A 10,580-nucleotide genomic window follows, 5' to 3' on the forward strand; every position below is an offset into this window, starting at 1 on the left:
CGTCACCTAAGGGTGTCACAGTAAAAGTGGCTGCAGATGGTCAAGAGAAACCTCCCCGATTAGGACGCATACAGTAGCCAAATAACTTCAAGCCCCCCCCCTCAAAAAAAACCGAAATGTGTATTTTCTTGTGCACTCGTGTGCGTTGGTCCCGACTGAAGGTCTCCGTGTGCTCTTATAAAGTCCCCCTGCTCGCCCCTCCCCGCTTCCTCCAACCTCATGTTAAAGTGAATATATCCTGCAGGCCAGATATATATATATTTTTTTTCTTCTCCTCTCTGACTCAGAGGTGATGTGCGTCGACAGTGTGAGTAAACTTCACCTTATCTAAAGCTAACTGACCACTTCCCAAACTGTGAAGGATGGACGTGTTGATTCTGTTTGTCTCTGTTAACTCACCTGTGATTCCTCCTTTGTCCCCTTGATTGATTGACGAGGTCATTAAACGGCAAAATGTGGTATGGATGAACAGAGTGGGGGCATGAGGGCCGATGTATGACACTCCAGTGTGTGTCTGAGTTATCAGCTCAATGAACCACAAGGAAGAAGAAGAAGAAGAAGAAGAAGAAGAAGAAGAAGAAAAAGGGGGCCACGGGCAAAGACCGGACAGGCTTGATTTTACAGGTGGAAGACTGCAATATGCCAAACCAAATCACAAATAATACTGACAAGGTTATATTTTCAATTTCAGGCCTGCCTTCAAAGCCAAACCAGATCACATCATGTTTTGTGTCAACTTTATGGCTTGTGTCACCTTCTCCAGGTGCAATTTGATTTTCAGCTGTGATGTATTCATGCTTTGTTTGTGTGGCTCTGCAGGTGCCCAGTAGCATGATGAAGTTGTGCTTTAAATATTCACTAATTCATCTCTTCCCTCGCTCCGTGACCAGCACAAACAGTCGGGGGGGAGGAGGGGGGACTCTGTGATTCCTCAGACTCTTGTAAAATTTGTCAGACTGTAGATTTTCTGGGTTTGTCAATACTGTAGGCACTGTGTCTTTCTTTACTTTGTGCATTCTTGTGTCCCCCGTGACTCTAATATCTACCACAGTGGTTACCGACCTGGTGGTCAGGACCCCAACACGGGTCCCAGGGTAAATGTGAGGGGGTCACAAGATGATTAAAGGGGTGGGAAATGTAATCTCTAAGGCAAAGTATATTTTTGTTAATTTTATTCTGACATAGATTTTTTTTCTCTCTTTGAAATTGCCAGATACTTTCACCTCTTCAGGCTCAAATAAAACAATCTGAAAAGTAAAAATCACTCTGTAGTTGAACTGCTGACATTTCATGTTCACACTGAGGCCATAACCTTTGATGGGGTGTCCCAAGTAGACATTGCTTCATTTTAAGGGGTCACAGGAACATGCGCAGTCCATGATGTTGGAAGCTAAGATGTTGAACAGGGTAAACATTGCCTTCTAAACATCAGTATGTTAGCATAGTGAGCATGTTAGCATGTTGATGTTAGCATTTAGCTCATACCAAGTCACCATGTGCTTTAGTACGGTGTCACGGAACAGCTAGCATGGCTGTAGTCTTGTTCAAAAGATAGATGCTCCAATCGCAGGAGAGGAGAGGTAGAACTGTTTTTACTTTCTCAATGACATTTTTCCAACAACCAATCCATTTTGCTGGTGCCACAAAAAAAAAAAACACACTGCTTCCCTTCATGGGGTCTTATCTGTCTACACAAACAGCTGCCCAGGGATCGGCCTTGATAACTCTTAACCTTTATGATCATAAGGGAGTTTTCTGAGCCTCTCCGTAAGACTCAATTCCTCCTGGTGCACTGGGAGTCAGAACTGAAGAGGGATTGAGGAAATTAGACTTGGGCTGTATACAGATACGGATACACACTGTAGGGTTAGAGTATAACTCACAGGAGTGGAAGTGAAACACACGAACATGCACACACACGGCATCTTTACTAATACCTCAGTACACAACCTAAGAAGCTCTGCGTACATATGTCAGACAGATAATGACTAAATGACCCCCGATGATCTGCTCCACTTGTAGGGGAACTAGCTCTTCAAACATCGTCTTACTCATCTGATTTAAATCTTTGTAAAGTGTTGTTTGATGAGTTTTGACCTCATCAAACGCTGCCTCAAAACGAATTGTAAGGAAATATGTCTTACTTCCGTAAAATGTTCTGAAAGAAATGTGGTGCATGTGGTCTAGTGTGCAGAGTTGTTTGCCAAAGAACCTGTAATATTTTCTTCACTATCAAAGTACATTATCTCTAAATATATGTAAGGAAAAATGACACCCTCTGTCAAACGGGAGCAACATACATTCAGAGTGTCACCAATACCAGCCTATTCCACTTAAGGGTCACGGAGCTGACCCTCAATCAGTCATCTTTAACTGTGGCCTCCGTTATAAAACTATGGTTGACCACTGATTATGTCATTTATTCATTATTCACTTCTTTAATCTAAAGACAGTGGTTGTAGTGGTTGTTGACACTCATTGTTTTGAGGGTAGCTCCTCTAAAAAATACTAGCTGCAATCAGTCTCCTTTGACAATCAGGAACTATTGAGAATCAAAGAGGGAACATCATTCTGTAGTTCATGACTCTTATGCAACATGTAGGGAATCTTATGAAAAAAATAAAGCATCAAAGCATTTTCAGGCTTTAGAAGCGTCTACAGCCATGCTAGCATTTTCACAATGACAATGCTCATATGCAAATTATAAATGTTTACTGTATTCAACATCTTAGCTTAGTGTGCTAGCATGCTAACATTTGCCAATCCGCACTAGATACAAGTACAGCTGAGGCTGATGCTGGGAATATCGTTAGTTTTACAGATATTTGGTCATAAACCAAAGTATTGGACAAAATTGAATTTCTGACCTGATGAAGACATCAGATGAAAGGTCATCACATTTGTGGGAAACGTCAAATCCTGTAACTAATTTCACGGCAACCAATCCAATTTTTTTTTTTGCGACATTTCACTTAAAACCACAAATGTCAACCTCATGGTGGCGCTAGAGGAAGTCAAGGGATCACCAAGGGCTTTAGGGTTAATCATCTGGGAACCATGAACCTCTACATAAAAGTTTGTACCAATCCCTCCAGTCGATGTTGAGATACTGCACTAGATAAGTAAAAAGGTTTGTCTTGCTGGTGGTGCTACAGGAAAAGTCAGAGGATTTGTTGAAGTCACTAGAATTAATCCTCTGGGGACCATGAACAACATTTCGTACAACAACATACACACAACATTTCATGGCAATCCATCCAATAGTTGTTGAGATATTCGGTCTGGACCAAAGTGGTGGACCAACAGACTGATACTGGGCCCCAAAGAACCATGAAATAACCTTTGCAATTATAGGCGCACTTTGTACGCTTCTGCCAACAAATCTGCTATTTATCAAGTAAGCGGGAGACATCAGACTCGGATGTCACTCCCTGAGTTGCAAATGGTTACAAACGATTAGAGTCAGGTATTACGTCAGAGATTGTCATGTCAAACAGCACCGATAGATTGTATGCGATGTTTTTATTGTTTTTTGTTGGGAAAACTATCTCTCCTTTAGTTGAACACCTGCATTGTCCTAAGTTCCGGGGACCGCCTGCCTTGGCATGACGCTGGACTGCTCCATGGTTCACTGGGCAAAGTCGCCAAGTCATTACCTCCGTTATGTTTAACCATTCTACCATGATGACCAAGTGACTCACGTAATTGTTGATCTGGAGCTGTATAGAAATACTTAGTGCTCCTGCCTCATTTTCTGCAACTGGTCAGTTTGTGAAATGTAAGGCCCAATCACACACACACACACACACACACACACACACAACATTTATACTTATAAATAAATATAATAGCTTCCATCAGATATGTGTGAAAACAAGTGTGTTTTTTTTTTTGGTTTGTTTGTTTTTACATTAAAGCGACGGAAGCCGTCACTGACAACCCTCATCCGCTCTTACTAAAGGAACTAAAATATTAATAAAGGGTAAATAATTCAAACTGAATGTAGCACCTCATTAGAAAGCATTAGAAAGCACACCTCTGCCAGGAGCTGCAAAATCCTCAGAATTGATCGGTTACTGACTGGTTGCTAAGTACTGTGCTTAAGTAAAAGTTTGAGGTACTTTACATTTTATGTTACTTTATACTTCTGCTCCACTACGTTGCAGAGTGTAATATCGTACTTTTTTACTCCGCTGCATTTGTCTGACAGCTTTACTTTGTAAAGTACAACACACTGTTAAAGATTAAACCAGTGGTTCCCAACCCTTTTGGGTGACATTTAGTCACTTTTCAGATGTATATGAGTTGTTGACATTTCTTTTCTCTCTAACCAGCTCTCTCCATCTCTGGCTGTCAATAACTACAGAGGAAACTAGCCTTCTGCTAATTTGAACTTTCAGCAGCTGTTTGCCAATAAAGGTCCCAGTGGAGAAGTTTAAGTACAGATTAGATCACAAACACAAACACCGCCGGGTTCCATATCTGCGCTGAGTCGAGCACAACTGCACCGACTCTCAGCTTAAACATATTGCGTTCTACATTTATTGCCAGTGCCTGGGGGTGCGAAAGACAATTACGTATACAATGCGGTAAAGATTATGTGGATATTAAAATTCAACATCAAACTCTCAGCGTGAGAGTTGCCAATGGAGAGTTGTTGCTTGAGAACCCCAGATTCTAGTGCTGGCTGTCTACTCTGAGCTCTGGGAGAGATTTGACTCAACAAGATGAGCCGTGTGAAGATGAGGAAGGCGTGGATTTTGATTCAGGGTTGATTTCGTAAAGGCACGATTTCAGCTCTGGGTTTTCCCTGACAGCATATTATAGCGGTGGCGTCTTGGTGGCATCAACCCACAACGCAGCGATGATCATCGAGGATGCCACCGGGGTGAAAGTCGCTGCAGGTCATTTTATTTGGGCAGCTTTTTAAAGGTGTTTGTTGCCAATGGATGTTACATGAAAATCACATGGAAGAGGTTTCTACAACACAAGCAGGTGTTGTTATTTTTGCCTCTCCTCATTTGACTTTAAGGGTCCAACGCAGAAAGTTGTTGACTCGATGAGCGTTTATTTTCCCTTTTCTTAGCTCCCAGTCCTTCCTTTTGTCTCCCATTGCTTTTGCTTTTTACAGTAAATAATCTGTGGACAAAGATGAAGCTAAGCTTAAATCCAGTTAACCACCAAGGGAGCAGTTTTTGCCAAACAAAATAGGGGACATCATTCTGGCTGCCACCCCTTTCTCCAGGGATAAGCAACGGCAACTCATCCGGTGGGACGTGCCAACACACTACAAGATTTCTGTAATCCATTTAAGGCTAATTCCTTATTACTTTTTCCTCCCGTGTCCTCACGGCTCTGGTCTGCTTGGAAGGAGCAGAAGAGCCAATAAAATCCAGAATGTTAATCACCATAATAATGATAATATTAAATCACAATAATGATACCCAAAAGAAGAAGAAGAAGAAGAAGAGGAAAACAAATACATTTTATGCTATGCAATTGACTGGCATTCATTTTCACTTCGTTGTCAGCTTTCAAGCAGTTGTCAAGCTATTAAGTGTGAGCTAATGCTAACGCTAAAACTCGATCTAAGTTCCCAGCGGGCCTTTCGATTTTTCCACCTGGTTTGTTTTCAAATGAGAACCCTGTAAAAAAGGGGTTTTAAGCATGCACATGGTGGCTACATACATGCTATCGTGCTAAAAGACTGAGGCTAAAGCTACGTGTTCCTGTCAAAGAATGTCAGCATCCTCACCAATTGTTGCCGCTGGATTGTCACCAGCTGATGGTCCATGTAGACCTCTTGGAAATAAAGACACATTGTTGTTCTTGTGTTGAACCAACCCAGGTATTATAGTACAGTATTATACATACAGTGAATAAATTCATTAAAAATGTCATTAATGTTACTCGCTTGCAGGGTTTAGATGATTGCTATTAAAAATGCTTTCTTGGACAAGCAACGCAGTGGTTACATTTATGCCTCAGGCTGCATTCTTGTATTTGTCTTGGAAAGGCAAAAAAAAAGACAAGACCCTCTTTAGATACAGAGTATCATTCTAAGCTCCGTTATAGCTTAGTAGAAATCTGGCCGGGGGTTTATTTCATTTTATTTTCAGCCACTGGATTGAAGTGTTGGGAATATGTCGACACATTCCATTTTGGCTGGCTCATGACTTCGGTCGCATGCCATCTCCTATCACCCTGTCCTCCATCTTTCCGCGAACACTCCACTGTATTTCAAGTAACCCAAAGTGACACCGGTGTAACAAAAGAGAAAGGGACGTTTCCGTGCGGCCGCCCTGTAAATGAGTTGTGGCTGGTAAAAATTGAAAGGAACACCCGGGTCCGGGGTTGGCGGTGACAAGAGGCAGCTTCTTGACACGCGGCCAACCATTTTTCTGCCGAACCAATCAGCTTTTATTCGCCTGATCAGACTCGTCTCACCTCTCCCTCCCTCTCATCTGACCTCATTCAGCTTCCTCTCTCTCGCTGTCAGCGTCTCTGTCTGTCTGAACGGCAAATATTGCATATGCTAAGTCTAGTGATTTCATATTTGCTCTAGCGTGTGCCCAATTAGCCAGCTGTAACGATGCTATACACAAAGTGTATACACCAAAAGGTACACGACAAAACCTGACCAATGTGAATAATGGTATAAAACATTATTTTTGAAATGAAAAATGTATGTTTCATTTTGTGTTGCTTGATTTATTATTCATCTACTTATTTTGGTCATGCATTGTAGTGTACTTTACATCAATACTTTTCCAGACTCTCGGAGGAACGGCGAGAGATGAAAATAAACAAGGAAAAGCTTTGTGTTTAAGGTTAACAGTAAAATCCCCAAATCTTTCCACCTGCCATTACATGTACATCAGAGGAATTCAGCAAAACTGTATATAATTTCTAGTAGATTTTTTGGCTTTTGGACAACTCAAATTTCCGTTGTTTTCCGTGTAATTCCCTCTCTGGCCGGAAAGGTATCCTTATAGTTACGAAAACATTCAAGAGGTATATTGCAAAGCCATAGAAGCTGGCTCTCAGGCTATGAAATGGCAGCAGAAACAGCTATTGCTCCCTTAAGAGATTATGCAACTTTATGCATGTTTATGCGCGCATGCATCTCTCTCAAACATGTCATCCCAGCTTTTAAGGCCGACAGCGCTGAATCCATATCGCATTAATGTGCTCCATATGTTACAGGTCTCCGCTGAAATCCCTCCTGTTGAGCGGCACCACTACAGGTAATAAATACTGGTAGTAAACATGACTGGATGCTCCCCCCCCCCCCCCCCCACAACTTCATAATTAGATCGCTCAATCATTTGCTGCGCAGACCTTTGCCTTGCTGGGGGCTTTGAGAGAGGGAGAGCATTTGTGAGTGACGCTGTGTGTATTTAGCATGTGCTTCTGTGCAGCGAGTGTATTAGGGTGGCTGCATGTGCACGCTTACATATAACTTATTGATGCACGTGTATATATGTAGAGAGTTTATGCCCATGTGTTACAGGACTGAAGCAGGAATGGATCCTATTGAAACACTGGCTTGTTAAATGCATCTATCTGAAGCGTATGGAAGGGTTAGGGTGCATCGAATTTGTGTCAGAAGGAGAGATGCATGCCGCTAATTTCCCTGTTGCATCATGGCTTGGGATCACTTCCATGAAACAAACGCCGCTTTGTCTTTGCTAATTGCACTCAGTACTGTTCTATTGTTTCTACACCATAGAAAGAGAGAGGCTGAGCGTAAACTAACAACTAATTGCATGCGTTTTTCTTTCCAACTTCAGCCGCCGCACTTGTTCGCTCTCTGGCGGACAGGTGGATGGGAAGACTGATACCGCTTTCATGTCTGCACAATGATACGAAGCTTCCGCCGTCAGCCGGGTAGCTGAGCCTGAAGACGGTTAAAAACGGCGGGTTTAATCAGTGCAACTGAGGCTCCAGGAAGTTACTGGTCCTGGCCAGGAAATAGTCCCCCCCTGTAAATCAGTGAATTGTGGTTTTTACACTTTACAGTTTCTGTATGGCTTAAACCAGCACGGTATAACGCAGTTTATTAGTGAGCTTTAGACGTTCTGCTTGGAAAACTGTGTTATCTTTTGACAGAGGCTAGGCTAGCTGTTTCCCCCCTGTTCCTTTTGCTACGTTAACTTTAAACTTGAGAGTTGTTTAAATCTTCTCTAACTCTCAGCAAGAAGGCGTCTTGTTTTTGTTGTTTTACTACTTACGAGGTCTGTGCTGGGCCTCCCTCAACACACACACACACACACACACACACACACACACACTCACTCACTCAGTCAAGACCCCTGAGTTCACGCCCTGGGGTGTACTCCATTCAACCCTTGCTAACTGATAGCCTTTGTGTTAGCCTGGTGCCTGTTTGGTGACAATCCGCTCCACACACTTGTCATTACAATTCATATTTATGAATAAAACAGGTCCAGACCGGCATCCTTTGATTGATTGTATTTACCCGGTCATATTCACAAAGGCTCTGGAGGAGGACAGAAGTGGTATTTATTTGTGTGTGTGGCAGAGGATTGATTGGATTTATCAGGCACATTTAGAATGCGCACAGCTGTATCAGCAGCTGTATCAACATTGAGGAGCGGAAGATGGGGAATGAACCGAAGAGTGAGTGATGAGGAGGTGAAGGGGGGAGATATGAAGTAAACATGTTCTGCAGATAACATGTTTTATATACACACACACAGAGACGCGGCACTAGACTGGCTAATCGTGTCTTTTCACCAGTGAATCGAGCCAAATGAAGTGGCTCTCAAACTGCTTAAATGCACCAGCAGGAGGGAACTAATGCATTATTGAGAACACAAGGACATTTTCACTCCCTGTTTAATAATAGTGTCCAGCAACTCTGGACAAAGAGGCCTGACTCTTCAGCTGCTAAATGCTCCACTATGTTCACCAGCCAGTTGCTAACTTTGTCTGTCTGCTGTTTGATCATGGGCAGGTAGGGTGCACTGGTTTATCAGAGTTTGCACGGTGGGAAACCAAAAACAATGAGGCTAAAAGAGGCTAAAAAGCTCTGCATGTGTAGAACCAGAATGCACTCTCGCAGCATCCACTAGTGAATCCCCTGCGGTGCCGAGACACTGAGCATCACACAGTGCAATAAGCATGCTGCTTCATCGGCGTCGACCTGTATGGGGTGAATGCACACCACCACGCAGTAGCCAATGGACAGGTCCACATAGAGTTTCTCCTCCAGACTTTATGCTGGAGCGGGTGGTGATAAGGTGATAATTGCACAGCTACATGAGAACTGTAAGATTGGCCATTGACCGAGGAACCCGATGAGTCGTGTACAGCAGGGAAATAAGAATGTAATCAAATGTGATAAAATGTCCTTCTGAGCTGAATGAAAATGGAACCTGTTATGAATTTACCATGTTTACATTGAGCAGTGATTATCTCATCATCGGGGATATCTATTATTACAACTCTCTATTTGTTCACAAATGCTTCATTAATAGTTTGTTAAAAATCTAACACTTAAAAACGTTTCAACCCAAACTTTCAAATTATAAGTATTTTAATAGTTTGAAAACTCTGTTTGTTGACTTGCCTCCATTAGAAGTTCTTCATATGCACCTTTCAGATCTCTGAACCACAGCGCCACCTGGTGGTGGAGACTGCGCCACGATTACACTAAAGAATCAAACACTGGAAGAATCCAGACAACTGGACACCCCAGCTCCCACACCGTACTGAGCACCCAGAGCTCATGCTGGATGCCAGCCAAAACATGTGTCACACCTTTTTATGTTTGTTGTTTTTATGAGTGAAACCTCTCCTCCGCCCATGACAGCTTTTTAAGGTGAAGTAATCACCCTCACACTGCCTTAGCACCAGTCACATAAAGTAGTAAGCCTGTTTGATCGCTCGATACCTTTATTATCATCATCAAACATCGTGATTTCAGTGTCACAGTGCAGTCCTGTGTGTTTAGTTTATACTCTCCTCTTGTTTCGGTCTACTTCACTTCCTGCCCTTGTGTAGTCTGTGCCAGTTCATTGTATGCCACTGCTGTGTGTTGCCTGTCTTGGCTCCTTGTTTCCCCTGCTGTTTTCCCAGCGTCTTTGGACTTTTGGACCGTTTTTGGACTCTGATTCTTGCCGGTTCTGTTTACCTGTTTGGTAACCAGTTTTGACCCCTGCCTGCCTCACCACCTTGTCAGTCTTTGTTCCCCTGTTTTTTGTTTTTTTTTTGCAACAAAACCTTTTATCTGCATCTGTTCTGCCTGTGTCTGCATTTGGGTCCTATTCCCCCGTGTTCCTTGCTGCCCTGCTCCACCAGCCGTGACACAAAGCACAAATATGTAAGAGTTTACGCAGCACCTCACCAGAGCCTAAATAATAACATGTAATGGACATAAACAAAAAGGAATGAAATGGAAAAACCTATAAACTCATAAAAGCAAATAAAAAGAATAATATAATTGACTACACAAAAACAATTCATCAAAATTAAGTTTATAATTAGCATATTATAAAAAGGTGAGTAGACTTTAAACATTCAAGCACTGTGAGGTTGGGTAACACTCCACAACA

The sequence above is a fragment of the Enoplosus armatus genome, chromosome 17 (assembly GCF_043641665.1).
Source record: "Enoplosus armatus isolate fEnoArm2 chromosome 17, fEnoArm2.hap1, whole genome shotgun sequence".
Taxonomy (NCBI): Eukaryota; Metazoa; Chordata; class Actinopteri; order Centrarchiformes; family Enoplosidae; genus Enoplosus; species Enoplosus armatus.